At 50.3% G+C, this 27,656-nt stretch overlaps 1 protein-coding gene across 6 annotated transcripts in view; it reads left to right on the forward strand.

Annotated features, from left to right (window-relative positions):
* The first annotated feature begins 702 nt into the window (after positions 1–702).
* NLGN3 (neuroligin 3) overlaps positions 703–27,656 on the forward strand; it is a 78,535-nt gene continuing 51,581 nt past the window's right edge. For 4 of the 6 annotated variants that reach the window (XM_081848285.1, XM_081848288.1, XM_081848286.1 and 1 more), the window contains exon 1: positions 703–887. The gene's annotated coding sequence lies outside the window, so the exon portion shown is untranslated. The remainder of the gene's footprint in view (positions 888–27,656) is intronic. The other 2 variants (XM_081848287.1, XM_081848290.1) reach the window with 1 other exon arrangement.

Here is a 27,656-nt window from a genome sequence, read left to right on the forward strand (position 1 = left end):
CCCACGTTTCCTGCACAGGACCAGAGTCTGTTCGCCTTCTGGGGGGCTGGGGATTCCACAGAGTCAAAGGCAGAGCCCATCCCACCTCCTGTCCTGCGTGGGCGACTCACCTCCAAGGCTGGGGGGGGCTCTGGGAGAAGGAGGAGCAGCCTCAGAGTTCCACAGCAGGAACTTGCTTGCCCCCTAACCACCCCACCCCTCGGTACAATATGAATCGCTTGCGCAACCATGGGACGCAGGGGGAATGGGGGAGAGTCATAGGCCGAGCCTAAAGCGGGAGGTGGGCGAGACTGTCATGAATTGTGCTCCAGGTGAGCTACAAAAAGGAATAGGATGCTCTGGGGGGAGGGTGGTATCTCGGGAGGGGGAGATGCCCAGACGACCCTCCTCTGCTAGAAACAAGCCCCTCCCCCCGCAAAGGCGAGTCTCAAAAAGAGGGGGTCCCTTTTTGGGGGAGAGGGAGGTGGTCCCTCCTTGCATCATCGGGTAGTGGCGATGAAGGGGTTACCGGCCCAGCAGCCCCTTCTCCTCCTCGCCCCCCTCTCTGCCGTGCACGCGCGCGCCCCTCGCTCCCGCGTGCTCCGCCCGGGCGCGCTCTCGGGGCCGGCTGGGCGAAGAGGCGAGAACCAAAAGACGCCGACGACGAGGCGCCTGGCTAGGGGAGGCAGGCACGCGCGTGCGGGGCGGGGACTTCGGCGGCGCTGACGGCGGCCGTTGCAGGAGCCCTCCCGCGCCCGCCTAGCCGCCCCTCCTCCCGCGCCGCCGCCAAGCCACCACCGCTCGCCACGGCTCGGACTGGACTAGCCCGGCATGGCTGCCGCCGCGGGGTACCCCGCGCTACCGCCTCCTTCTCCTCGCCTCAGCCCAGCGCAGCAGGAGCGCGTCGGGTGAGTGGCCGAGCAAGGAGGGAGGGAGGGAGATGGACCGACCGACGGACGGACGGCAGGAGGACCGACAGGCAGAGCGAAGGCTTCCCCCCACCCCCTCACCCGCCCAGCGCCGCCGGGTGGGTTGCAGACAGCGGGAATCCCCCTTCGCAATCCTTCCCTCCAGCTGCAGCGGCAGCTTCGAGCGCTCTCCCCGATTCCCGTCTCCATTTCAGGGGCGATGTCCGTCGGTCTGGGTGGAGGATGGGAGCAAGTGCGGGGGTGGCGGAGGAGCGGGGGGGGGGTTGCTGCTGCTGTGACCGGTCTCTGTGGCGTTGCCATGGAGACGGTGCGGAGGAGGATGGCATAGAGGAGAGCCTCCCCCCCATTCTTTTTTTTTTTTTTTTTTTAAGGCATAAGAGGTAGAAACACGGGTGGGGGCGGTTTTCCCCGGACAGGAGCCATCCCGTCCATCCAACTGTCGGTCCAGGCGCGCGTCTCCATCACCTCTCCGCGCACCCTCCCCACCCCCCCTCCCGAAATTTCTATAACCGGCGATGGTTGTCGGTGTGTCTGTGCCTTGGGGACGCGTGACCGGGCGCTCGTTCCCTCACTCCTCGCCCCTTGTTGCCGAGGAAGGGGTCTGGGTGGGTGGCCGGCATCGAGGTTTGTGCTTGCGGGGGAGGGGGAGCTTGGCGCGTGGGGTGGCCCCAATCCGCCATGATTATGGCTGGAGGGCCTGCCCACGAGGGTGCACAACTTCCCCTGCGCGTCCCCATCGCGCGTCCTCCCCCCTTCTCCTTGGGGAGCCCCGACAGCAGGCCTCGTCACCCCTCCTGCTGCCGCGGCGGCCCAGGCCTGCTGGGACGCCGCTTTCCGGCCCTTTGGCCTCGATCCTGGGGTACGGAGGGTCTCGGGGCAAGCGGGCAGACTAATGGGGGTGGGGGTGGGAACTTGGGGCCCAAAGCTGGCAGACAGGGCCCTCAGGGAGCGGCGGCCTGCTCGGCCCTCCTCCCCCAAATCTCCGGAAGGTTGGGGAGTATGTAGTTGCCTTTCCCTATGGAGGCAAGGGTAGCATTGGTGATGTCCCTACGGGAGTGTGGCCATTGGATTGTGCATCCGTACCAAGGTTGGTCCAGGCACTCCTTTGGCACGCAGAAGCCTCCCCCTGCAGTGGCGCGCAAGAGAGCCAGGGGCCCGTGAGCATGTGCAGAGAGTGCCTTTCTCCCTTGGCTGCCTTTGGGAGCCTTCCCGGGCCCATCCTGGTTGAGGTACTTAGGTACCCCTGCCTCCGTTTGTGCGTGTGCTGGTGCAGACGAGCACACCCTCCCCTCGCCTGGTGGGTGAGGAGAGAAGGAGTGGCAGAAGGGAAGCCTGCAGTGTTGGGCTTCTGTGGAGAAAGAGGGACGGTCTCCAGCAGGAGCATCTCCTCCTTGCAGCTGAGCCATGTGAGCCCGACTCTGCCCATCATCCTTTTGCAGCCCGGTGCCCTCCTGTGCCACCCAGGGCATGCTGGCTGGGGCGGCTGCAAGCTGTAGTTCAAAACACCTGGAGGGCACCTGATTGGCCCTCCTTCCGGCCTAGTTCCCATGGTTACACAACTCCCTCCCTCTAGCAGAGGGCAGGAAACTTTGCAGCCCCTCCGACTGGCTGTTCCAGTCTCCTCCAGATTTCAGCGCTGGAGACCTGGATGTTGACCCTTTCTCAGGAGTGAAACTGAAGGGAAGACCAGATAGGACTAGCTGTAGCAGTTACCCTTGGCTTCATGCTTGCCAGCACACTGTGGTGTGTGTTAAGATATGCTTCAGCGTGCTGTAGAATTAGGTCGGTGTCTCTCTCCTCCCGAGGGACTAGTAACTTCGATTTGACCCTCCACGTGTTTGTCAGAAAAGGGCTCATTCCGCTTGGGTAGAGCTTCTTGCTGAGACTCTCTTGAAGCAAGGATGGAGGAAGGCTGGCTGGAGAAGGGGGCTCCTGCCACTCTGTCTTACAGCTGTGTGGGCATCACCAGTGAACTAGGACTTGCTGAAGCCTCCCAGCTGCCTCTCTGCCAGGATACTGGGGGGGGGGGGGAGTGATGGCCATGAGTTTGGATGGACTTAAAAGAGGCTTAGACAAAATTCACAGGGGAGCAGAAGACTACTGGCCAGAATGGTTCTGTTCTGCTCCCACTTCACACCATTTAATTCCGCTTGCTGGGAATCACAAGCAGAAAGAATGATTCTTAGCTCTTAGGTCCTTTATGCAGGCTTCCCACTGGCGTATCTAGTTGCAAGCTGTGAGAATGGCACAGAATCATAGAACTGTAGAGCTAGAAGGGACCCTGTGGATCATCTAGTCCAACCCCCTGCAATGCTGGAATATGCAGTTGTCCGATATGGGGATCGAATCTGCAACCTTGGTGTTATCAGCACCATGCTCTAACCAACTGTGTTATCCAAAAACCTAGGTCCAGGGTACCTCACGGATCATATAATCATAGAATTGTAGAGTTCGATGGAGCCCTGAGGTAGGTGTGTGTGTGTACAAAATTTACACCCTTTTTTGAGGGTGTTCCCATTTTGCAATTCCTTTTCCTTGTTCCAAACAAAATTCCTTTTCATTTTTCTAATGCAACTGAAGCGAAGGGAAAGGGCTGCAATCAGGAAGATTGTGTGTGTCTCTACTCTTGACCATCAGCATAGCAGGCTCTGGGAAGGAGATTAAAGAGATTCTCCCTGCTCCATGGAAGTGAACTTATGTCTAGTTCACATGTATGGATGAAAGGGACACGGTTGCCCTCATGCACACCCTGTTGCCACAAGGCTTTGCTGATGGCAGTGGGTATGGCAGTCACCCCACAAGATTTCCGCCATAAACCCCCTCCCCCATGGTTCCTGCTATAATAAGCTGCCTCCTGTACTGGATCAGGCCAGTCGCAATGTTTGCATTGTGCTGGTGTTGTTCAGAAGCACAGATGATCTGCTGAGAACTGGATGTGGTTCAAGACTTGGAAGTCCAAATCCTTGAGCAGTAACTGCATGTGCTAAGCCTAGGGCTTCATAGCCCTCGTCCAAGGATCTGTCCATGGAGGTAAGTGGCCAGGCTCGCACAGAGGTTACTGTGAGGGTCAAAAGGCAACTGGCCAGTGGAAAAGGGTCTGAATCAGGCCCCGGCAAACAGTGGTTAATCTTGGGTTGGAGATTGCCTGAACTCAAGCCATGCTCTCGGGATAAGCCTATAAATCACAGAATCCTAGAATTGTGGCGTTGGAAGGGACTACAGTGGATGCTTGGGTTGTGAACGTCATCCATGCGGGAGGCACATTCGCAACCCGCAGCGCCCCATCTGCACACGCACGATTAGTCACTTCTGCGCATGCGCAAAGCACAATTTAGTGTTTTGCGCATGCGCAAGCACCGAAACCCGGAAGTAACCCATTCTGGTACTTCTCGGTTTGGTGTGGTGCGCAACCCGAAAACGCACAAGAAGCGTCTGTAACCCAAGGTATGACTGTACAGTGGACGCTCGGGTTGCGAACGTGATCTGTGCGGGATGCACGTTCGCAACCCCCCAGCGGCATGTCTGCGCACGCACGGGTTGCGATTTGGTCTTCTGTGCATTTGCGACTGCCGAAACCAGGAAATAACCCGTTACCATACTTCCGGGTTTTGGCAGTCCGCCACCCAAAAAAAACGCAACGTGAAGTGTCTGTAACCCGAGGTATGACTGTACAAGCATCCTCTAGTCCAAGGGTGTCCAACTTCCAAGAGTCTGCGATCTACTCACAGTATTAAAAAACTGGCAGTGATCTACCCATTGTCAGAGCTGTTGAGCTTTTTTTAGGAAGCCAGAGTTGTTGACGCCCCCTGATCGAACAGTAGATTGCGATCCACCTATTGGACAGCCCTGCTCTAGTACAACCCATGAACATATGACCCTGACCCTCATCCCACTGCAGGAGGTTGGACTAGACCAGGGGTCGGCAAACTAAGGTCCGCGGGCCGGATCAGGCCCAATTGCCTTCAGGATCTGGCCCACGGACTGTCCGTGGATCAGCGTGGGGATTCTGTTTGTTTGGGATGCGCCACCCCGCACCATTCCATTCCCCCCATGGCAGCGCCTCCTCTCTCCCTCCTCCTGGCTTCTCCCCACCCTGCCTAGAGGAGGAAGGGGGCTGGGCTGAGCTGGGCTGAGCTGGCTGAGTGCCATTTTAAGCAGCCCCTCTCCGGAACCAGCCCTTTCGCGCTGCTCATCGTCCCTCCGCTGCCGCCACCCTGGTCTCCTGTGGCCAGAGAGCAGAGCAGACAAGCTCGCTCTGCTTACCCACGAGAAGCAATGGCGGTGGTGGTGGTGGCGGCGGCAGTGGCAGCCCCTGGGAAATTTAGTGCATCAGTTGGGGGTGGGGAGGAGTACTTGCCCCCCTCACCTCTTCTTCCAGTCCCCCCATGCCGCTTCTCCTGCCCGCCACAAGGTCAGAGGGACAGTGGACCAGCCCGCGGCTAAAAAAATTTGCTGACACCTGGACTAGATGATCCTCAGGGCAGGGGTGGAGGAAGGGGTGTGTGCTGGGTGCAGGCCACCCCAGGTGTCACCACTGAGGGGGGTGACAAAATGCTGGGCAGAACTCACCGTGGGGCCTGCAGCACACCTGAACCACGCGTCTTTCCTGGGAGAGATGTGGTGGCTTGAGCGCATGCAGGCTCTGTGCTGCCCAAATGGTCTGCCTGCTGCCTCCCTCCAGCTGTAGGGCGGCTGAGACTCCAGAGGCCCTGCAGTGCGCCCCACCCCTATGGGTGGCTCACCCCGCCCAGTGCCAGATTTACGCATAAGCTAAACAAGCTATAGCTTAGGGCCCCACTCTCCTGGGGCCCCCAAAAACATTTAAAAGAATTTCACTATTAATATGCTTCTTAATTGTATTTCAGTTCAACAATTACTTTGATAAAATAAATATTTTGTTATGTGCAAATGGCTTTAGATACCTATTAGGTCCATCAATGACCATATAGCATATATTCACAAAAAAGCAATAAGGACAGCTGGACATATAAAGGGCCCCATTACCTTCATCATCAAACCTAAATCATCACATCCGGTCCTGCCCCCACGCCTATGGGCTGCTCGCCCCACCCCAGGCACCCAAGTTGGCTTCCTCCACCATGGCCTCAGGGTCCCTTCCCCCTCTACAATTCCAAGATTCTATGCTCTACCGACTGAGCTATTCAGTGGTACCTCGGGTTACATACGCTTCAGGTTACATACACTTCAGGTTACAGACTCCGCTAACCCAGAAATAGTGCTTCAGGTTAAGAACTTTGCTTCAGGATGAGAACAGAAATCGTGCTCACACGGTGCAGCAGCAGTAGGAGGCCCCATTAGCTAATGTGGTGCTTCAGGTTAAGAACAGTTTCAGGTTAAGTATGGAGCTCTGGAACGAATTAAGTACTTAACCTAAGGTAGCACTGTATATAGGAAGCTGCCTTATCCTGAGTCAGACCATTGGTCCATCTACCCCAGTATTGTCAACACTGACCGGCAGCGACTCTATGGGGTTTCAAGCGGAAGACATTCTCAGCCCTACCTGGAGATGCGACATTCTGCATGCAAAGCGGGTGCTCTGCCTCTGAGCCACAGGCAATGAAGGATCCTCTCTAGTGCCCTGGCAGAGAACCTTTTGGAAATGTGGAAAGAGTTCGTCCTCTCCCTCTCCCTTTCTCATTGAAGCCGTTGGAAAGCCACAAATGACTACTATAGTGGGGCGGGTTGGTTAGTATTTTTTATTGGCCAATGGCTTTTGTAGTCTTGCTTAACTGGAATGTCCTGTTTTCTCTCACTTCCTCCAAAAAATGATAAATTGGCAGCAGTAGCAATACTGCCATGAAAAGGACCTGACAGCAGATTCTGGGGTTAAAACAAAACAAACCCAAAGTTTATTTGTATGTGTTTGTGTGCATCTTTATTGACATTCCCTGCCAGGTATGGTTTTAGGAGGTGCTGCCTCCATTTACCATGGGTCCTATGGTCCCAAACTCTTTGCTCTTATTTATTAAAGGTAAAGGGACCCCTGACCATTAGGTCCAGTTGCAGATAACTCTGGGGTTGCGGCGCTCATCTCGCTTTATTGGCCGAGGGAGTCGGCGTACAGCTTCCGGGTCATGTGGCCAGCATGACTAAGCCGCTTCTGGCGAACCAGAGCAGCGCACAGAAACGCCGTTTACCTTCCCGCCAGAGCGGTACCTATTTATCTACTTGCACTTTGACGTGCTTTTGAACTGCTGGGTTGGCAGGAGCAGGGACCGAGCAACGGGAGCTCACCCCGTTGCGGGGATTCGAACCGCCGACCTTCTGATCAGCAAGTCCTAGGCTCTGTGGTTTAGAGCACAGTGCCACCCGCATTATTTATAACATGTCTATAAAAGCTCAAGGGAGCCTATATGATTCCCCCAGCTCCCTTTTCTCCTCACAACGATGCAATGAGGAAGGTTAGGCTGAGTGAGACTAGCTGACCCAAGGTAACCTGGGTCCATCTGGGGAATTGGTCATGGCTCTGCTCAGTCTAAGGCTTAAGTTGTTTAGCTCAGGAGATGATGGAGGAGTATCTTTGTGTGTGAAGTCAAACTGTTGGAGAGTCACAGCGCCTGCTGCAGAGAGACATGTTTTGTTTCAGGTGGGGAAGATGAAGGCGTCCTCTGCGCTCCTCCTATTAGTCCTTCTTCAGTCTGACTCTCTATATATGTCTATATGTCTATATATATGTCTCTATATATATGTCTATATATGTTCAGAGGCAGTCAGAGACTTGAAGTCCTCTTCCCTACCATTCTCCCTATTGGCCTGAGGGCCGCGTTCCCTTCGCCTTAACCTTAACCTTCCAGGGGCCACATGGGCAGGGCCAGAGGCAAAAGCGAGTGGAGCATTGTGTGCAGTAGGCAAGTTTCTACACACACCACTCGCCCCCCCCCTCTCTCTCTCATACACACACAGTCTCAGAAACTCTGGCATATAATTCAATCGCCAAACGGCACCTTAAACCTAAGCCACACAATGGAATGTCTAGGCACCTCCCCCCCATGGAGTTTATTATTATGATAAATTTCATTTCTCTAGTGCTTTATATTTTAAAGAGCAGATCTCAAAGTGGTTTGCAACACATTAAAGCATCAAATTAAGCAATTCGGAATAAAACAAATTCAAGCTTCAAGGAAAATATTTCAGATCCTTCTCCAAGTGACATTTTGCTTCCCCCAGTCGCCAGCCTGGCATCCAGAGAGCTCCACGTGGTCACAAGTGGACCCATGTCAGTCGCAATATGCGCCCGGCACCTGGCTGGTTCCTAGCACTGCACACACCTGTCTTCCATCCAGGCAACTAAGCGGTATGAACAGACTTCAAGGGCACATCTCTGGCCAGGGGAAAGCTCTCGAGAATCATACAGAACAGGCCCAGGGAGGAATGGGGTCTGTGGACAAGTGGGAGGTGCGCCTTTGAGAAGGCCCCAAGGACCTGATAGAGAGCCTTTTGGCCCCTGGGCCAGAGATTCCCTCCCATACATTGTTCTCTGCTGTCTGCAGCAGGTGATACCCCACATGACTTCAAAGAGCCTTCTTCTCCTGAGTGTGTTTGTTGTATCAGTTGAAGTTTCTCCTCCCAGCTGCAGTAGCAGGATTGGAATCTTAGTAGAGCTGTAGGAAGGAGTCTGCATTTGGGGCCAGGTTATCTGGGTGGACAGGAGCCGCAGCAGGAGGATGTGCATGGTGCCTGACCAATTCCAACAGAAAAGCTTATTCTCTGCACCACTCTCTTGCTATCAGAGCAATACCCTCCTTTTTTAGGACAACCGCAGCATCACAAAATAGTGTGCCAACTTCCGAGTTCTTCAGAACTGTTCCTCAGGCTAGATGGTAAACAGATCAACCACAGGAGGACAACTCTGGCCCATAAGGAAGATTCCAAAGTTCAGGGTTAGGGCAACGCCTTAGGCCAACCAAGCTGCCACCAAAATGTCTTGGAATATGCAGCCTGTGGCTTCGTTGGTCAGAGAAGGAAAGGCCTACCTTGGTCGGATAAACAAGCAGCATTCCCTGTGGATGTCATCTTATGGTGAGTGAGACTCTTGGTCCAGGATGGTCTATGCTGACAGGCAGGCTTTCAGGCGGACAGGAAGGGGAGGAGGAAGCATTTCCAGATGGTCCCGGGCTCTATTCCTGGCATCTGCAGGTAGGGCTTGGAGAGACAGGAACCTGCCTTGTGTTGAATCAGACAATTGGTCTGCCTAGCTCTGTATTGTCTACACTGACTGCCAGCCGCTCTCCAGTGTTCCAAGCAGGGTTGTCCCCCAGCTCTACCTGGAGATGCCATTGCGGATCGAACCAGGGACCTTCTGCATGCAAAGTAGGTGCTCTGCCACTGAGCCCCTCCCCCTTAGGAGCCGCAAGCTCTTGTCATATATTGACCGATCCTGGTGGCTGCTCAGGGCCCTGCGCAGGATGCACCCAAAGAGTCTTCAGCTAAAGATCGTAGCTTATTTCTCTGCCTCAGAGAAGCAAGGGCTTTGCAGGTGTGATGTAGAGGTTGCTTTAAGGTGCTCCTCATGGTCACAGTTGCCACATGCAGAGATGGTTGTGCACCACTGCAAATGGTCCAAAAAGTGGGGATTATTGTGGTGATGCGCTATTGTAAAGGTGTTTTCTCAGGGATGGTCCATTGCTCAGTGATGGAGGACATGCCTCTCCAGTTAAAGCAGACCTGGAAGTGCCTCTTTTTTTCTTGAGACTTTGCTGGGTGGGGCAGGGGTGTGTGGCTTCTGCTGGCCGGAGTGTCCAGTAGCAAGCCAGCTGGGCCAGTGGTTTCACTCATGCACTCAGATTACAGAGTCTGGGTAATAAGGCCAGACTAACAGCCACCACAGGAGAACTGATGTAACTGCAGTGGCTGAGAGCATTCCTTCCCTCATTCATTCCTTCATTCAGAGCATTCAGCTGGAAAAGCTCACACAGTGGCTTGCAAAGCAGTAAAATGAGACGGAGCACACCATCAGGCTTGCAGTGTAAAAAAGACTTGACACAAAAGGAAAAACGGGATGAGGAGAGAAGAGGAAAGTGAGCTAAAATCAGGCACCACATGTTTGATGTTACAGGGTTCTTATAATGACTTGCTCAGATGGACAGTCTATTCACAGTTCAAAAAAAGGTTGTTCCTCTTTATTTTATACCCCACTTTTTACACAAGATTTCTTCTCTAAACAGTTTACAATTAGGATACATCCTATTAGGAATTTGTGGAGGTACACAAATGAGCTGACAATTTTTAGATCCTAACTTTAGCAAAAAAAAAAGTTTATCTATCCCCACTTTGCTGTCCTCCAGATGTGTTTTCAAATAAGCACTCTTGATCAGTACCAGCAATATTGTCCAAAACATCTGGAGGGGCCCAGATTTGGGAAGGCAAAGTACTCTCCTCTTAGCTCTGCCCTCCAGTCCACAATGTAGGGATGCTGCTGCTTGCCTACCCTATGTGGTTGTTGTAAAGATTACTGAGAGCAACCAATGTTGGATAGCTCAGTCAGTAGAACATAATCTCAGTGTTGTGGGTTTGAGCCCCACATTGGGCAAAAGGATTCCTGCATTGCAGGGGGGTGGACTTGATGACCCTTGTGGTGCCTTCCAACTCTAGGATTCATTGTGTGTGAAACATGCAGAAAAGTGCCACTGAAACGCAGAGTATGTCTGCTGCCACCTAAACCAGCCTCTGCCTCCAGGTGTGGAAAGCCTTTGGCTGAACTACAACTCCCATCAGCCTCAGCAAGCATGGCTTGTGGCCAGGGATGGGTGATGGGTGTTGCAGTTCAACAGTTCAACCTTGTGGGCCATAGGGTCCCCACACCTGATCTGTACAGGTGGCTGCCCCAGGTGGGCTGGCTGCTTGCTGGGGGGAGAGAGGCGGAAAGGGACTTAGATGTACTCAGTGACCAGCTTGTGTTCTGCATGGGGATGATTCGCTTGGCACCTTGTGAAAAGAAATACCGTGTTCGCGTACTAATCCGTTGACTCATGCATTTTGCATTAGCTCTTCCTTCTCTCATGCTTGACTCTGACACCAGGATTTGAGCCTTGGCAGGAGTTGGGATTTCATGGCCAAGAGTGGCACAGAGGCTGGAAGGAAAGAGGCTAGTGAGCGATGGAAGCCACCAGGCAGATTGGCCACTGGGCAGCATTATCTGCAGCTTCGCAGATGTAAAGCCAGAAACCTCCCCCCCCTTTTTTTTTTTTGCTGGAGGGAGAGATTTAAGCCGAGTTTCCCCAAGAATACAGATTCTGTGCCAGTTGCCCAACTTCCTTTGGCATATCAGGACACTGAGTCCTATCCACATGTTGGTGTGCTAAGCTGATGCTTATCATCCGCTGGCTGATGGCTCAAGGCTGGTCCAGACACGTCTCCCTGCTTCTCTTAATGAGTCTCAGACGAAAGTGTGAAATGCTTCCTATTAAAGTGCGATGTGGGCTTGGAGTAAGGCATGTCTGGTCTCAGACTCTACACAGAAAGACTCTGGAATTTAGGAGCCTGACTTCTACTGAGTCAGACCATTGGCTCAACACTGCCTACACTGACTGGCAGCACCTCTCCAGGGTTTTAGGTAGGGGACATTCCCAACTCTACCTGGAGATGCCAGGGATTGGACCTCAGACCTGAAACACGCCAAGCAGATGCTCCGCCACTGAGCACCTTCCCTTAGCAGTGGTTTCTAGAGGCAGAGATTGGTTTTAACCTTGCCTAACAGCTCAACAAACTATAGTTTGTTCAAACATGGGAGGAAGAGAATGGGAAGCTGCCTTGTACTGCTTCTGGCCATTGGTCTATCTATCTCTGTACTGTTTACACTGGCTGGCAGCAGCTCTCAAGTCTTTCCTAGCCCTACCTGGAGATGCTGGAGATCGAGCTTAGGACCTTCGGCATGCAAAGCAGGTGTCCTGGCCCTGGCCCAAGGCCCTTTTATCCAGGGGTCAGCAAACCTTTTCAGCAGAGGGCCGGTCCACTGTCCCTCAGACCTTGTGGGGGGCCAGATTATATTTTGAAGGGAAAAAATGATGCAAGAACACCACAAGCCCCACTGGCTGCTTACCTGTGTCTTGTGAGCAGCAGGGGCTGGCAGTGGCGGCAGGATGGTGAGCGGTGCACAAAAGGGCTCCGGATAGGGTCTGCTGCTGCTGCTGCTGCTGGCACCAACAAAGCCCAGCCCCCTTCCTCCTCTAGGCGGGGCTGAGAGAAGCCAGGAGGAGGGAGGGAGGAGGTGCCGCCGTGTGAAGGAGAGGGAAAGAGTTTTGGGCAGGGGGCTTTTCCAGCTCTATCGGGAGATGCCATCACAGATTGAGCTGAGCCTGGGACCTTCTGGGTATGGAGCAGGTGCTCTGCCACTGAGCTATGGCCCATCACCTAAAAAGAAAGTAAGATTCTAGTCCTCATGGTTCTGAATGAAGAGCTGATTCAATTGGGAGCATGGGAATATACCCATTGGTCCATCTAGCTCTGCATTGCCTATGCAAGTAGCCTTCAACCTTCTTGAACCCAGGACCCACTTTTAACACAAACATGCATGGAGGGTGGCATTTCTCAATCCTTTACAATATATTTACATGGTGAAAATGCTGCTGCTGCTGCTGCTACTGCTCCAACCCACCTTGGACCAAGCCGTGCCTACTACCCTCCAGTTGTAGACTAGTGAGTGATCTCTGCTGACTGACAGCAGCTCTTTGGGCTTTCAGGCCAGGGGGGCATTCCTGACCCTAAGTGGAGATGTCATCGGGGATTGAACCTGGGACCTTCTGCATGTGAGGTGGGTTTTTGTGCAGCCTCCCCTAAAACAGACCTGCGACTCAGCCAGTTCTTTCTCTTGCAGGGCAGCAGCTGAAGAAGGAGCAAAAAGGGTTTTCTCGTGTGTGTGTTTCTTTGTGGCTGATTAGCTGCTTTCCCTGTGCAAAGGTCAGAGGGGGCAGGGTTTCTGTTGAGGTAGGTGATTAGCTGGGGGAGGAGCTTATCAGAGCTTGCAGGGCAGCGGCTGAAGAAGGAGCAAAAAGGGTTTTTCTTATGTGTGTGTTTCTTGTGGCTGATTAGCTGCTTTCCCTGTGCAAAGGTCAGAGGGGGCAGGGTTTCTGTTGAGGTAGGTGATTAGCTGTGGGAGGAGCTTATCAGAGCTTGCAGGGCAGCGGCACGCGCCTAGCGGCGCGCACAGTTTGATCTATCTTTTAGATTTAGGGGAGCTAGTCTCAAACGTTTGTTGGGGGAGACCTAGGGTTTTTTGGGGGGGAGAGTTATTTGTCCTGTCTGCATGCTTCTTATGATGGAGGACCGCTGTAGCCACCCCCAACGACACGTTCTCAAGATGGAGAGTGAGGGAACAGCTGCAGTCGCCTGTGGTTCCTGCACAATGTTTGCCATCTTGCCAAAGGTTGCAGGCAGCTTGACCTGCAGCAATTGCATGTTGATTGCCCTCTTAAAAGACAAAGTCCAGCAACTGGAGGAACGTGTAGCTACGCTCCAAAGAATTAGAGAGCTGGAGCTCTTCTTGGAAGCAACAGAGCACACCGTTTCCACCAAGGAGGAGACAGGGTACTCCCCTGAGAAGGAGGCTAGTTCACCAACACAGGAGCCAGATATATGGAGAAACGTGACTCAAAGAAGTAGGAGGCCCAGGGTTCGCTCTGATTGTTTAGAAATACACAATCACTTTGAGGTCCTCTCCCCTAGCATGGAAGACGAAGAGCAGACTCCATTTGAGGATCTCTCCCTCATTATAGTCGATCAGGTATATGAAGACGAGCAGCAAAGTCAGTCCTCAGGGAATGTGCAGGCGACCTTGGAACGGACAGCTCACGGAAAAACCCCGACCAAACCTAAGAGGAGGCGTGTAGTGGTGATAGGGGATTCCCTACTGAGGGGAACAGAAGCAGTGATCTGTGGGCCTGACAAGATGTCTCGGGAAGTGTGCTGTCTCCCCGGGGCTAAGATCCAAGATGTAACTGAACGACTGCAAGGAATCATAAAACCCACTGACAAATACCCCTTCCTCTTGGTTCATGTGGGAACCAATGACACTGCAAGCAATAGCCTCCAGAAGATCAAAAGAGACTACGAGGCTCTGGACAGGAAATTGAAGCAATTAAATGCACAAATTGTCATCTTATCTGTCTTTTTTTTTAAAAAAAATAAAATAATATTTATTAAAATTTTAAAGGTTACAGAAAGAAAAAGTAAAAATACCACATTAAACAAAAACAAAACAACGCATCACAATATAAGAAAACAAAAAAATAAAATCCATTAAACAAAAACAAAAACACAAAGAAAAATATATCAAATCTCCTCATTACTTATCTTTCATTAGCTTATTTCCTTGACCTCCTCACACCTCCCTTTTTTGTATTCTAGGTCAATAATCCATTTCAGCAAATCCTTTCCCTCTTTTAAAGTTTTTATCCTGTAAATTATCTTAATATAATGTAACTTTACTTTTCCTCCTTTCACCAATTAACAGTCAATTATTCCCAAATCCTTTATATCATTTCTGCTAAAATCATATTATTCCAACATCCTTCTAACAGTTATTAATTTTACAATGTTTCTGTAAATAGTCTTTAAATTTCTTCCAATCTTCCTCCATCGACTCTTCTCCCTGGTCTCGGATTCTGCCAGTCATTTCCGCCAGTTCCGTGTAGTCCATCACCTTCATCTGCCATTTCATCTGTCCTCCCAGTTGAACGACGTGGCCCAGGGAGAGAGGGAAAAATAGTGGAAGTGAACAGCTGGCTTCGCAAATGGTGTAAACAGGAACGGTTTGGATTCTTAGATCACAGACTGCAGTTTCTTGAAGATGGACTTCTGGCAAGCGATGGGCTGCACCTCACAACGGTTGGGAGGAATGTTTTTGCCAAAAATCTCAGAAACCTCATCAGGAGGGCTTTAAACTGACTAATGTGGGGGAGGGAGACAGTGCTCCTGAAGGTAGGAGTCTATCAATTGATGAAGATGATCATCCAAATGTCATAGACCAAATGGAGCAAACAGCACGCAGACCTAGTGGTGGGAGGAAAAAATCCTTAAATAAGAGACACGGGGGAATGATAAATGGACTTCAATGTCAGTACACTAATGTGCAAAGCATGGGAAATAAACAAGATGAGCTTGAGCTCTTGGTACAGCAAACTAAATATGACATAATAGGCATCACTGAAACCTGGTGGGATAAGTCCCACGATTGGAATGTAATAATGGAGGGATATAATCTATTTCAGAGAAACAGACCAGACAAGAAAGGAGGAGGAGTGGCGTTATATGTCAGGGATGTGTATACCTGTGAAGAGATCCAAGATTTAGAACCTCAAAGCCAAAGTGAGAGCATTTGGGTCCAAATTAAGGGAGAGAAGAATACCAGGGACCTCATTGTGGGAGTTTACTATAGATCCCCAAGCCAAACGGAGGACATAAATGATGCCTTCCTGGAACAGATGGCCAAGCATGCAAAAGGAAGGGAGATAGTAGTAATGGGGGACTTCAATTACCCGGATATTTGTTGGATGTCAAGCTCAGCCAAGAGCATAAGGTCAAACAGATTCCTCACTGGCCTTGCAGACAACTTCATTGTCCAGAAAGTGGGAGAAGCAACAAGAGGAACAGCCATTTTAGATCTGGTCCTAACCAATGTTGATAATCTGGTTAGTGGGGTAGAAGTGGAAGGATCATTAGGCGCGAGTGATCATGCTCTTCTGAAGTTTACTATACAGCGGAAAGGAGCAGCCAAGCATACTAGGACTCAATTTCTTGACTTTAAGAAAGCCGACTTCATAAAACTTAGGGAAGTGCTGGGTGAGATCCCATGGACAGTAATATTAAAAGGAAAGGGAGTTCATGATGGCTGGGAGTTTGTTAAGAGGGAGATAGTAAAAGCACAACTTCAGGCAATACCAATGAGACGGAAACATGGAAGGTGCCTAAAGAAGCCAGGGTGGCTATCTAAAGAACTTTTAACTGAGTTAAGATTAAAAAGGATGTGTACAAAAAATGGAAAAGGGGGGAAACCACCAAAGAGTAATTCAAACAAATAGCCAGCACATGTAGACACAAAGTCAGAAAAGCTAAAGCACAGAATGAACTCAGGCTTGCTAGAGAGGTTAAAAGCAACAAAAAAGGCTTTTATGGGTATGTTCGTAGCAAAAGGAAGAACAAAGAAACAGTGGGGTCACTCAGAGGAGAAGATGGTGAAATGCAAACAGGGGACACAGAAAGGGCTGAACTCCTCAATGCCTTCTTTGCCTCAGTCTTCTCCAATAAAGAAAACAATGCCCGACCTGAAGAATTTGGAGCAAATGATTCAGCAGAGGAAACACAGTCCAGAATAACTAAGGAGATAGTACAAGAATACTTGGCTAGTTTAGATGTATTCAAGTCTCCAGGGCCAGATGAACTGCACCCAAGAGTATTAAAAGAACTGGCAGATGTGATCTCAGAACCACTGGCAGTCATCTTTGAGAATTCCTGGAGAACAGGTGAAGTCCCGGCAGACTGGAGGAGGGCAAATGTTGTCCCTATTTTCAAAAAGGGCAAAAGAGAGGACCCAAATAATTACCGCCCAGTCAGTCTGACATCAATACCAGGGAAGATTCTGGAGCAGATCATTAAGCAAACAGTCTGTGAGCACCTAGAAAGGAATGCTGTGATCACCAATAGTCAGCATGGATTTCTGAAAAATAAGTCATGTCAGAATAACCTGATCTCGTTTTTTGACAGAATTACAACCCTGTTAGATGAAGGGAATGCAGTGGATGTAGCCTACCTTGATTTCAGCAAGGCATTTGACAAGGTGCCCCATGATATTCTTGTAAAGAAGCTGGTAAAATGCGGTCTTGACTATGCTACCACTCAGTGGATTTGTAACTGGCTGACTGACCGAACCCAAAGGGTGCTCATCAATGGTTCCCCTTCATCCTGGAGAAGAGTGACTAGTGGGGTGCCACAGGGTTCTGTCTTGGGCCCGGTCTTATTCAACATCTTTATCAACGACTTGGATGATGGACTCAAGGGCATCCTGATCAAATTTGCAGATGACACCAAACTGGGAGGGGTGGCTAACACCCCAGAGGACAGGATCACACTTCAAAACGACCTTGACAGATTAGAGAACTGGGCCAAAACAAACAAGATGAATTTTAACAGGGAGAAATGTAAAGTATTGCACTTGGGCAAAAAAAAATGAGAGGCACAAATACAAGATGGGTGACACCTGGCTTGAGAGCAGTACATGTGAAAAGGATCTAGGAGTCTTGGTTGACCACAAACTTGACATGAGCCAACAGTGTGACGCGGCAGCTAAAAAAGCCAATGCAATTCTGGGCTGCATCAATAGGAGTATAGCATCTAGATCAAGGGAAGTAATAGTGCCGCTGTATTCTGCTCTGGTCAGACCTCACCTGGAGTACTGTGTCCAGTTCTGGGCACCACAGTTCAAGAAGGACACGGACAAACTGGAACGTGTCCAGAGGAGGGCAACCAAAATGGTCAAAGGCCTGGAAACGATGCCTTATGAGGAACGGCTAAGGGAGCTGGGCATGTTTAGCCTGGAGAAGAGGAGGTTAAGGGGTGATATGATAGCCAAGTTCAAATATATAAAAGGATGTCACATAGAGGAGGGAGAAAGGTTGTTTTCTGCTGCTCCAGAGAAGCGGACACGGAGCAATGGTTCCAAACTACAAGAAAGAAGATTCCACCTAAACATTAGGAAGAACTTCCAGACAGTAAGAGCTGTTTGACAGTGGAATTTGCTGCCAAGGAGTGTGGTGGAGTCTCCTTCTTTGGAGGTCTTTAAGCAGAGGCTTGACAACCATATGTCAGGAGTGCTCTGATGGTGTTTCCTGCTTGGCAGGGGGTTGGACTCGATGGCCCTTGTGGTCTCTTCCAACTCTATGATTCTATGATTCTCCCCAGTAGCAGGTCAGCCAAGGCGTGCTTGTGGTTCAGAGGAAGGGGCACCGCAGGTGGCAGAAAGGCTGGGCCTCCAGTGAGTATGCAGGCCAGCACCACTCAGGAAAGCCTGATTCAGCCACCTCCACCACCCTCCCTTCAGCCAACCTGGGCTTTGTTCAAGGGCGCACAAGTGTGAAATTCAATTTGTAGGCAACCTGTGGCTAGTGAAGAGCAGGCCTCTTTCGCTGGGCTTTTACACCAAGTCTGGGCAGGTTGCTGGCTGCATGCTAAATGCAGCCTCGCTGCCTGCCTCCCCCAGGGAGCCTTACGTCATGCTGGAGGAGCAGCAGCTGCTGCAGGAACCTCTGGGAAGCCTTTGGGGGGGAGGTGAAGGGGAAGCTTGCTGCTGCTGTTGGTCTTTCCTTCCGCTAAGATGGTCAGGATCCCTTCATGCCTCTTTGCACCACGAGTGTCCTGCTGAGGCTGGGGGTTCCCTGCCACTTCCCCAATGGCTGCAGTGACTAATCTGAACACGAGGAAGAAGCTCTTGGTTTCCTTTCACCATCCCCGCATCTGACCACGTTAGTCTCCCACATCTGAGAAGGTGGAGTGGTCCTCTCTGTCCACCAGGGCTCGAAAGTTGCCGTTCTTACTTTCCGTGGCTCCTCTCCTAATCACACATAGGCCGTTTAGCTTTTATTGTTCTTTATTTGTTGGTGAGATCTTTGGGGATCTCTCGGGAGCAAAGGAAGCTACCTGATAGTGAACCAGACCCATTGTTCCATCAAGCTTGACACTGTTTGCACTGACTGGCAGTTGCTCTCCAGGGTTTCAGAGTCTCCCAGGCCAACCTGCAGATGCCATTGGGGATTGAACCTGGAACATTCTGCATGCAAAGCAGATGTTCTGTCACGGAGCTATGATCGTTCCTCTAGGCAAATGTCTTTGACATTGGAAGCTGCCTTACACTAAGTCAGACCATGGCTCCACCTCACCCAATATTGTCTACATTGGTTGGCAGTGGCTCCCCAGGGCTTCGAGTCGTTTCTGTTCCTACCTGGAAATGTCACTGGGGATTAGACCTGAGGTCTACTGTGCGCAATGTATAGCTCCTCTTATTTTGTTAGTCTTCATCTTGCATTGCAAAGTGTTCCTAATGGAATAAAGCAGTAGCTTTGCTTTCCTAAGTTGACCAGGGGCTGAATAGGCAACAGAGAATATCCAGGTAGGTCTCCCATGCTTCTATTCTCTTCTGTCTTCTGTTTTCTGCTGAGACAGGACTGGGTGGCACTGAAGGGACCCCTCCTGCCCATTGCTGTGTGAGGAAGGAAGGTGAACTTTCTTATCACTGTTCTCAAACTTGCAGAACATGTCTCTGGCCTTTGCCACTTCAGACTGCAAGCAGAGCCTCACACCATAACCTTAATGTCTTCCTTAAACAAAGAAAGCCCATGCAGATAACAGAAGTAGCATGTTGGGGGAAAGGCTATATATGGTTCCCTTCCTGACACCTAATTCTGCAGTGGGTGTGCTTTTCTTGTTCTGTATGGAGGAGCAATCCATCACGTGGGTCTAAAGTGGTACAGGCTGCTTGTGGCAAATTCAGAAGTGAAGGCCCCCTTCATGGTAGCCACAGCCATGCCCCCTTCTAAGATTATACAGCAACCCAATATTATGCAATAATCTTGTAATCATACAGTGATAATAATGAGGGGTGCATTGCAGTGATCAGGGCAGATTTTTCCGCACTACCTTTCTGTTAGAGCTAGTGCACAGCAATGGGCAAATGGTTTGAAGTGCTCAAGTGTCTTCTTTCAGAGTGCCTTAACTTGTGTTTTCCTTGAAGTTCCATCATGAGCAACAGCACTTGCACACCCCACTCTTAAACTGAAGTGTTCCTCAGCTTTGGAGCACACAGAATGATTCCTCCTCGGGGCTCTTGCCACATGCCTCCCCTGGAATGACCCCGGGAGCCAATCCTCTGTGTCTGACTCGCCTCCTCTCACTCTGGGTGTGAAGGCTTCTTTGCAGCAGCTATAAAGGCTCCCCTTTCATGCTGATTGGACAGCTGTAGGAGGCTGAAGATGGTGCAGAAATAAGAACAGATCCACAACTCCCCATGACCCTGGGCCACTTCACCTCTGTTTGTGAGAAGGGTTCAAGGCCAGGTTTGCTTGTGCCTTGGAGCAGAGCCAGCGTTCAACATGTCCTTAGGCGTCCGTTGATAGTCGTGGGCCATTCAAGTAAGATTTCCTCACGGTTTGACTTGCTAAGATGGGCCTTGCTTTACACTGAAGGTCTAACCCAAGCAGCATTTACTTATTTCATGAGATTTATATCTTTTTGATTGTAATAAAATACCCAACAGGTAGGAAGAGACCCTCCCTGTAAGATTTTCAGGGATGACCCCAAAGGTTGAGACTTGGGATGGGGAACCTATTGGGCTTCTCCAGATGCTTTTGGACTTCAAATCCCATAGGTCCTTGCAGCCAGCATGGCCAGTGATCAGCGATGATGGCACATGGGAGTTGTAGTCCAGCATCTAGGGAGCCAGAGTTTCCCCACCCCTGGCCTTAACCTTTGGGGTAATTCCTGAAAATCTTACAGAGAGGGTTGCTGAGGTTCTTCCCTGTCTTTCTTACTTATCTAAGTAATCTGTAGTATCTTGAGGGCTGGACTCTTGGTTGAAAATCTGAGTTCCAGGGAGTCCTGCATATTTTTAGTATCCCTGCTGTCAGCTTCCTCATTGTGTCAGGAGAAGGACCTTCTGCTTCACTTGAGTATTCCTGGGTAAATATTTAGATAGGCAGTCAGGGGTTTTGAATGTTGGAAAGCAGAGGGTCATCTTGGCTCAAAGAGAGTGGTCAGTTCTGGGAAAATATAAAACTGTTTCCTACCTTGCACTTTGACCGTGTGTGAGAGAGAGAGAGAGAGAAAGAGAGAGAGAATTCCCTACATTTAGTAGAACAGACTGTAACACTTTGGACTGCAAGTTAATAGCTTAAAAAACCCCCACTCCTGTTTGCTAAAAACTCTGCTCAATGAGAAAACCTTGATGTTGTTGCCACTCTAGTTGCTACTATGTCCCATTCCTCACCCTAATTTGCTGACCCAGCAGAACTTAGTGTTTTATGCATTGATTCGATTGCTTAAATTTTGACACTTGTCCTTCTTACAAAAAATAATAATGCATGGGTTGTACCCAGCAAAGTCCTACGCAAAGTAGAACACACACCAAAGTAGATGCACACACGCCCCCCCCCCCGTGTTTTTCATAGAATCTTAGAATTGTAGAGTTGGAAGGGACCACAAGGGGTCATCTAGTCCAACCCCCTACAGTGCAGGAATCCTACGTGCAAGGTGGGGCTCAAACCCACAACCCTGAGATTAAGAGCCTCATGCTCTACCAACCAAGCTGTTAGGTGACTAGCAGATTACATAAATAGCAATTTCTGAGGGTCGGAAATTCCTGGTTGCTGGGGATGCCAGCAGCCCAAGGGAGAAGGGGTAGCTGCTGCTGCTGCTGCTCAGCCCAGGGTTCTTCCTGGCAGGGCTGGCACTGTGGCCCATGAGCAGCTGCTCCATATGTATCAGGCGCCAAGGCTTTTGGAGACAAAGGTAGGATTCTCTGCCATTCTGCTACAGAGAACTGTGGAAGACCAGAGGGGATGCCGCTCTGCTGAAGCCAGGATGGGGTTTTGTGTTTGCTTGTTTTTAATCCGTGGGGAAGTGGGAATAGAGGCAAGGGCTTAGTCTTGTAAGGGATCCAAGGCTGAAGGGATCCAGGAAGGGATTCTGGCAGAAAGGGGTTCCCGTGTCGGCCTCCTGGATAAGCAGTCTGTAAGAAGCCTCTGGATCATTTGAGCCTGGCATCAACGCCAGAACTGGCACCAGAATTCAGGATGCCAGAAAGGTAGCTGGCATTTTCTGGGGGGCAGAGCCTCACTCTTCCATATTACCCAGCTTCCTTTTGAGAGCAATTCTTCGTGAGACAAGCAGAAGCAGAAGGAGGACTGGTTTCTTCTATGGGGAGGCTCACAGCTCTGCAACAGAACAGGAGGGCTGGGGGTAACCCAAGAGGCTTTAGTCAGGAAAGCCTTTTAGGATTTTTATTGTGGCAGGCTGACTTGTTTTGTTGTTGCTTTTTTCGTTGTGATCATTTTTAGCTGTTTTGCAAGCTGCCTTGTTGTGAAACTACCTCCCCCTGCTTAAAAGCAGAATATAAATATGTAAAAACAAGTGATAAATGTGAACAAAAAATTCTGGAACTGTCAGATACTACCATCTTAGGATAACCCTTGAAGATCAAAGTGTCTTACTCTTGATTGTATAAACAGCCCCCACCCCATTGGACACAGGCAGTATTACTTGGCCATCAGTAAGCTAACTGTTCCCAGAGGGCTGTGGGATTTGGGGTGTGTGGTTTTGTTTGTTTGTTTGTTTTTGGTCATAACTGCTTGTTTGTCATTGTGGCCATAGCTGGTTTTCTGACCCAGGCATTAGCCACTGTGTGCAGCTCATGCATTTAAAGCATGTGGCTTCCCCCAGATAATCTTGGGAACTGTAGTTTAAACCCCCCCCCCATGGAACTACAATTTCCAGCATGCTCAACAAACTACAGCCCTCAGGGTTCTTTGGAAGAAGCCATGTGCTTAAAGGTAGGATGTGTGCCACAGTTAAAACAGTGTATTTGTTGTGTAGGTGGGCAGTCTTAAAACAAAGACCAAACGTGCTTTCTGTGGGACTGCAGTTTCAGCCATGTCCCTTCAGGGCAATTCCTTGCCTACTGCCTTCGAAAAGGCTGAGATCCAGTGCTTCTAGGGTGCTCTCCAGTGGCTATGAAGAAATGGTGGCCATCTTAACTGAGGGCACCAAATGGCTGCTTTGCTCAGCAACAGAGAAGTGGTAGGCTGGGGCTTGTGTCTTGAGGTTAAGCAGGGAGTCTGCTTAAGCAAGGAAATTAAGGTGGACCCTGATAATTTGTGCCTTTCTTTAGAGCTTGGTGCCTCTGCACCAGGAGCTACTCCTCCAGCTGAGATTAGGGACAGGAGTGGGTTTTTTGAGGTGGTAACACCTTGGGCTACATGCAGCCACAATATAAATAAATGGACTGTTATCCTGATGGAAAGATGTGCAAAGCTATTCATTAGTTTGGAAAAGCCTTTGGTTTTCTGAAATACCGAAGGAATGACAGCATTGAAAAAGGAATATCCTTGGGGGGGGGGTGGCTGCTATTAAAAGGCATCCATCAGAAGGCCAGCCTAAACAGCTCCTTCTTCTAATGGGGGCGACAGTTTTCAGCCTCCCCACTCTCAAAGTAATGATTGCGATATACCAGACAATGGCACATAACTGGGGCTTTCACAGACTCTGTGGTTTCTCCCTTCCAAGCAGACTGCACTGCTGTCCCTAATCCACCTAGATGTCCCATTGTCAGGAAACAATCTCCCCTTTTCTCCTGTGCACTCAAGACTGCTAAATATAGTTGCCGGGAAAGAACCTTTTGCCCTGGGGACTGGCTGCCTTGGCACCTATTGGACAGCACTCATGGCATCATTGTGGGCAGATACGCCACAAGTCCATTCCCCTGCCCTTGCGCCATTTTGAGCAGCCCATTTATTTGCCAGCTGCTGCTGTTGCCGCTGGAACCTGTGAATTTTCCAGCACTTGCTACCATTTTCACGGGTGGGAGGTGGGAAATAGCATTGCCCTCACTTTGCAGGGTGACACCAGGGCTGCATGCCAACCATGTGTTTAAAGCATGTCCCTCCAGAGACTCCTAGCAACTGTAGCTTATCCCACATAGAGCTATAGTTCCCAGCTCCCTTAGCAAGCTAGTCCCCAGGATACTTGGGGGTGGGAGTACATGCTTTAAATGTGTGGGGGGTGTGCAGCCAAGATTTCCCCTCTTCCATTGTGACTGGAAGAAGGTGGCTGTGTTCCTGCAGGCAGCACTCACAGAAGAGCAAGTGGGAGACAGGCAGGAGCAATGAGTTGCAAACCTGACATGCCTTTTTGCTGCACCAGACTCCTCTGGAACAGGTTGGCTTGTGGAGATGTCACCTTGTACCGTATTGGCCTGAATATAAGCCTCACTTTTTGCCAAATTTCGACCTTGAAAAGTTATAGTGTGGCTTATATTTGCGATCTTACAGTGCGCAGCCAGGAGCACGGGGCAAACAGTGCCAGGAGCGCAGCAAAGCAGTGCCTGCCCCGTATGTAGTCCCCCATCCTCTCCCCCAAGGCCAGGAAGGGGAAAGACCGCCAACAACGCAGCTCCCCACCACCACCGCCACCTAGTATGCAGCCAGAAGCAGCAAGGAAGTGACTGGCTTATATATGGGTATTTTTTTCTTTTTCTTTTTCTCCCCCCCCCCTCCAGCTTTAAAGGCACAGCTTATATTCGGGGGTGGCTTATATTTGTGCCAATATAGTAACAATAGTTTTGGGGCTCAGTGTCGCAAACGTGCTAGGAGAGGGAACCATAGCTCTGGGGGCAGCACACCCAGTGGAAGCTGTTCCATTAGGACAAATGGAGCACTGCCTCACCAACCTGCCTCTTGATTCCTTCACGCTCACTTGCTTTCTTCCTGCCCACTTCCTCCTCCTTGGTCCCAGTGTTGCCCTTGCAGAACTCGGCAGGGAGGAGCACAGGGATAAAACGAGAACCATTTGGCTCTGGCTGCCTTTGTCTCCAGCTCTCCCTACAGCTGGCCTCCCTGCTTTCCCCCAGTCCCTATGGTTACCAGCCACCACTGAGATCACCTGCTTTGGGTGCAGAAGGCCCCAAGTTCAACCCCCTGCACCTCCAGGCAGCCGGCACCAGGGAAGACCCTTCTTCTTTGCCTGAGGTCCTGGGGAGCAGACAGTCCTGGACTGGTGGGATGAATAGTTCAGCCTAGTATTAGGCAGATTTCCCTTGTTCCCAGTTCTTGCCCTGTCTTACTGGGGTTTCTTGCTGGGCAGTTTCCTAGGCCAGGGGTTCTCAAAGAGTGCAGCAGGAGAGGATGGCAAACGTGGCAGGAAGATTCTAGGACAATCAAATAAATGTTTAAACATTTCAGTGTAGTATAGTATGAAAATATTTTTATTTTCAGAATATGGATAGAGATTAATTTTTTTCCAAAATGAGAGCATCAAGGGATACTGTGGACAATCCTGGTTGTGATCCGGTGTCACCATTCAGAGTGCTGGAGAATGGCATTGTCTATTCTTCTACAGTTCTCCACAACATTTTGTTGCTAACATGTGAATGATCAGAAAAGAGAAAGGCTCCCTTGTGTTGATGAGGAGACGAGAGCTTGACTGTCTCAAATTAGACCTCGTCTAAATGAGATCACCCAGCAAAAGCAAGTTCACACCTCTCACTGAGTTTGTCTACATACTTAAGGTACATACGTAAGAGGCTCGTTTATAGTTATATTTTGGGAGCAGTTCATGTTCTTAGGTAACCTGCTTTGTTTTTATACTTTCTGATGCTCCGTGATGATGTAATAAAGTAGTTGTGTTCTGTGTTGTATAAATCGAGCCCTGATTGGAGTTGCTCCTTTTTTGTTTTTCCAATGTATTCCTTACCAATTAAAAAATCAATGTGGCGCGAGAAAGTTTTTATTCCAAAATCATGGCCCAGAGGAAACAGCTTGAGAACCACTGGCCTAGGCAACTTGTGCTTCTGAAGCCACACTGCCAGGCACTGGGAGTCTCTGAATGCCATGCCTGGACAGATGGGGAGAGGGGGGGTGTTGATGTGGAAACCTCTGGATTTTGCATGTGGCTGCAATGTAGCCTCCCATGCATAGGAAAGGGTCCAACCCATTGTTCCTCCCCTGGAAGGCTGCCCACAATGGACTGTGGCCTCTGGGGCTGGAAGATGGCCCCCCACCTCCTTCGTAGGCTGTGGCCTCTGAGCACGTGCAGGCACTGAACAAGAGGAGGAGAGGGAGGCCCGTGGGAGGCATCTCTCCTGCCAGCTTGTGTACAATGGAGATAGAGCATTTGGATGGTTTGTTTGGACCATGCTGAACCTGGGTCGGCAGGGCTGCCACCTGGCCAGCTGCAGCCCTCTGCCCTTGAAGCACTCCTCACCTCTCTAGCTGACCCTGTTCCTACCAATGGCATGGTGGTGCTCAGCACAGAGCATGCTTCCCTGGGTTTCGTCCTGGCCCAGTCCTGGCTCCATTGCAACGCAAGCTCCTCAGGTCTGTTTCCCTGCCCCCACCCCGGCCACTCCGCTACCCCACATTGCTGCTTTCAATGGAGCTGCTCTAGATGTGAGCAAGCGCCACTTGCCCAGAGCTGCCTCTGCAGCCGGCAGGCCACTTTCTCATGCTCCAGTAATTCAGAAGCGGCTTGGCGGAGCCCTTTTGAGCCCTCCCCAAAGAATCATCTGCCGGATTCAAGGAAATTAATGTCTTCCTCCCATCGTCTCCTGTGTCTCAGCGCCCTCACAAGAACATAGGAAGAGCCTGCTGAGTCAGGCCAGTGGGTCATCCAGCCCAATACCCTGTTCTCACAGGGGCCAACCAGGGGCCTCTTGGGAAATCCGAGCGCAACAGCCCTCTCCCAAACTGCAGTTCCCATTAGCAGGGATTCAGAGGCATAACACCTCCAACAGTGGAGGCAGAGCATAGCTACCATAGTCATGGCCGCCTCCATTAATTTATCTAAATCCCCTTTTAAAGGCTGGCCGCTTTCACTGCTTCCTGTGGCGGCGAGTTCCACAGTTTAATTATGTGACACATGAAGGGCTCTCAAATGGCTACTGGGCACAGAGGGGCACAGCACCAAAGCGCAGGAGCATTCTTCCGTCCTGCGGCATTCAGAAGAATTGTCTCCAACTGCAGTGGCAGAGCAAAGCCATCATTGCTAGGAGCCACTGATAGCCTTGTCCTGCATGAATTTGTCTACTGCTTAAAGCCCTCCAAGTAGGTGGACATCACTACGTCCTTTGTGAGTGAATGCCGTTGTTTGAACTATTTGCTGGGTGAAAAAAGGACTCTTTCTTTAACCTTCCAACATCCCACTTCACTTGATGTCCCTCATATTAGGAGAGAGAGAAAAGGAAAAAAATCTTATCCCAATCCACTTTCTCTGCAACATACATAATTATAAGCCCGTCTGTCCTGTCTCCTTTCACTCTGCTTTTCTCTAAACAAAAAAGCCTCAAATGTTATTATCTTTTCTCATAGGGGAGTTGCTCCATCCTGCTGATTATTTTGGCTGCCCTTTTCTGAATCATTTCCAGCTCTACCTTACTGCTTTTGAGACGAGGCATCCAGAACTGTGAACAGTATCCCAGGTGCGCCTTGCACCACAGATTTGTTCAATGGTATTATTGTTCTAGCAGTGGTGGTGGGGAAGCCTCACGTGGTTTGGTCCGCAGTGGTCCCCACCTGCTACATAGGGCACAATTTAAGCAGTTTGGCTTGGCCCTTCCACCTCGTCCTCTTACGGCCTCACCAAAGGAGAGATGGTGGACTTCTCCACATGTATTTCTCCATAGGGATATATGGCAGCAGCTATTTCCATTCACAACCATCACTGTTTTGTTCCACTGCAGTTTGGTGCCTGCCAAATACGACGTTATTCATCTCATTGCCTGATATTTAATCTAATTCACCTAATTATTTATGTAAGCTGTGCATTTAATGTAATGAATGACGTAATTAATTCCACACCATTCCTTTCTATGCAAAGGCCATTTAGTTCAATGCTAAGGACACACAATTTAAATGGGAACCCCCCCCCCCACTATAATTTGTGGACTTTAACCCCTCCACCCCCAACAGCAAATATCAGTCAGTGTTCACCGGATCAGTTTCTTTTCTGCTGGACAAGAAATCAAACTTTAGCAATTTT

The sequence above is a fragment of the Podarcis erhardii genome (assembly GCF_964252035.2).
Source record: "Podarcis erhardii genome assembly, chromosome: Z".
Taxonomy (NCBI): Eukaryota; Metazoa; Chordata; class Lepidosauria; order Squamata; family Lacertidae; genus Podarcis; species Podarcis erhardii.